This window comes from Sinocyclocheilus grahami, unplaced genomic scaffold (genome assembly GCF_001515645.1).
Source record: "Sinocyclocheilus grahami isolate Dianchi unplaced genomic scaffold, SAMN03320097.WGS_v1.1 scaffold399.1, whole genome shotgun sequence".
In the NCBI taxonomy this organism is placed as follows: Eukaryota; Metazoa; Chordata; class Actinopteri; order Cypriniformes; family Cyprinidae; genus Sinocyclocheilus; species Sinocyclocheilus grahami.
The window spans coordinates 882,319-885,325 of record NW_015505578.1 but is presented as its reverse complement, the minus strand read 5'-3'; positions in this window follow the sequence as shown (position 1 = coordinate 885,325).

Below are 3,007 nucleotides of genomic sequence, written 5' to 3'. Positions count from 1 at the left end.
AAATTTTCATCTAAAATGAGGATTTTTAGCAGGCTCCTACATTTATGTTCAGTTATTTCACTTTAATTGTATAAAAAAGGACCTATACATTGCCATTAGAGGAAAATTACTGAACCTAAACAGAGGAGCCTGCTAAAAATCCTCATTTTAGATGAAAATTTTAGACGGCACTTAGAGGCTTTTACATCTGAACTCTTCAATTACTCCACCGGCCTCGCTCCGTTCCCACGGCTCTCGGCCCCGCCCCCACTTGTCACAGTAATATTTTCTTCATTCTATTTATTTTTATTTAACTAACACACCTCTAAGAATGAAAATACCTGCATGTTCAATAATAAGTAAATAAATAAACAAACAATCATGGGTGTAGCCTACACATGATAATTATTTAAATAATCATATATTAAAAAAAAAAAGAATATCATTAATTTCATGAATATCAAGGACTTTTGTCAGGGTTAATCCATTTGACCTAATCAATATGTGCCTATGCATAAAATATGTGATATTTTACATATTTACATAAAGTATAGTATGCAAATATGTTTTTTGTAAATTTATAAAACAATTTGTACCTTCACTACAGTACTCCTTGTAGGCTAGGCTACTTATACTAAAACTGCTTATGTAAGGGAAAGTTCACCCAAAAATGGAAATTGTGTCATCATTGTGTCATCATCAAGTTGCAAACCTATGAGTTTCTTTCTTCTGTTGAGCACAAAAGAAGATATTTTGCAGAATGTTAGTAACCAAACCGTTAAATGCGTAATTTTCATTAAAAAAAATGTTTAAAAATGTAAAATTTTCTTCATTCTATTTATTTTTATTTCTTTATTTTCATTTAACTTTTTGATACACAATACCCTGTTGGGGCAACATAATGGCTACACTTTGTTCTGCACTATGTTCCACCACTTTAAGACAAATGGATTTGTTGTGTTTTCATATTCAAGAGATTATAAGCTAGATGCAACTTTTTTGGGGTTTGCATCGAATGTTCTTCGACTTTTATGCATGATAAATTTGTTTATGAATAAAGATTGATCTGCTGAAAGCAGTTATTTTGAGTTAGATGCCAAAAGCTCTCCTCCTATTCAAATTTGACATTGAAGTGGTGCATACAACATATTTGCCCACTGGCAACTATAGTTCATTCAAATATGATTTTCAAGGGAAAAAAAAACCTGGGGAAATAAATGCAGAACATGTTCACATAGGACACTATTAACTTGACTATATGCATGAAACCATTCAGAAAAAATTGGGCACAAATGGGTTAATGGGGAAAAATACTGGGTGCATGAATAAAATCATACTGCATTGGGGCAAAAGTTCTTCTGCTTAGGCGTTGCCCTGTTTAACTTGTTTACATTGTAGTTGTTGCTGTCTGTCTGTGTGCTCATTCATCTGAGTTTATGTCTTTCTGTAAATTAGCTTAGTAAGGACTGACTCGGAAGGATCAATACATAATCCATTTCAAAATGATTTACAACGGAGTCTTATGATTTATGACAGAGTCTTCTTGCACGCCAATAAATTAACTTGGATAAACTAAATGTTTAACAAGGCACATCATGAGACCTAATCAGTTCTGCCTAATTATGTGTCAGTGCATTTCTGTCCAAGGTTAATATTCTCTCATACCCTTTACCTTATACAGTGAATTCATGGTTGACAGTTCTTTCGTGACTCCTGGGTGGGACAACATAAAGCTCTCTGAGCCAAATCCAAAGAAACTCAGAACTACATTCAGATATACAGTGATCTCACCTTCCCTTGAATTTGGCTGAGCTGATGTTTCTTGACTGCCCTCTCTTTCTATCTGCCTTACCTCACACTGAACAGATGCAGTCGTGGTCCACCCAGCATCTGTCCTTGACGTGTCTCAAAGCCAGTGCAGTGTCATTCAGTTTTGGTGAGGTATTGGTTCCAGATGTGGAAGAAGATGGGTGTGTCTTCTTGTGATTCAGGTCATTCAAGTATTTGTATAATTCAGTGTATTGTTCTAACAAACAAATGAACTGAACTTGCCATTCCTGTAGCTCAGCTGGTAAGGTCACGGGTTTGATCTGCAGGGAACACACATGCAGAGTAAGGCATTCTCAAACCTCAGCTAACCCTCTGTACATAGCCTATTTAAAGTACCTCCTGATATTTTAGGTTAATGTTTCAATAATTCATGACACATTTGCATGTTCACAGTTCTCATTTTTCAGATTTCAGTTAATGGTCACATGACATGCAGGTAATCAAATAAAATATCTAAGTGTGTTTTATTTAGATTTATGTATTTATTTGTAAATAATTAATTCAATTTTTACATTTCTATGATTTCATTCGCTGTTCATCAATTCACAAACCCCAATTTAGGAAACCCTGGAGTAAAAGATAACATATAGTCCAGGAGGATTTATTAATATTTTAAAGTTATTATTAGTATTATTAATATTTATATTTTTACTTGTATATTAGGCCTACCTTAAAGCTTCCACTAAAAAAAGTCCATGTGCAAACAGTGCAAAACAATCATCAACAAGACCAGCAATATTTGCTACACTAATAATTAGGTTAAGACCTGTGCGACCATTTTCATGATTACAGTAGATAAATAATGCGCAAGATGGTACCACAATTGCGTTTGTATGAAACAACAACAGAACGCGAATCCATGGTGTGATACATGAAAATCAAGCGTAGCGTTAGTTCTGGCAGGTCACATTAGTCAAGCTCGCATAAGCTGACTCTCAGCTGATCCACATCTACCTATAGGAATACGGCACCTATATCTAAGCATTCATATATAACGTTCCTCAGTATTATCAGCAATTTTCGCATTGCTCAAAAGCTAATTACCCTCCTCCATCCCCAGCTCCTCCTCTGTCAGGTAGGATTCAGCCTTCTGATTCTCCTTTGAATCAGACTAATTCTAAAATGTGTACATAAAATTATTGAACTTTAACGATATCTGCAATACATTTATGTTGGTTCTGTTTTGTTTACCCTGTGG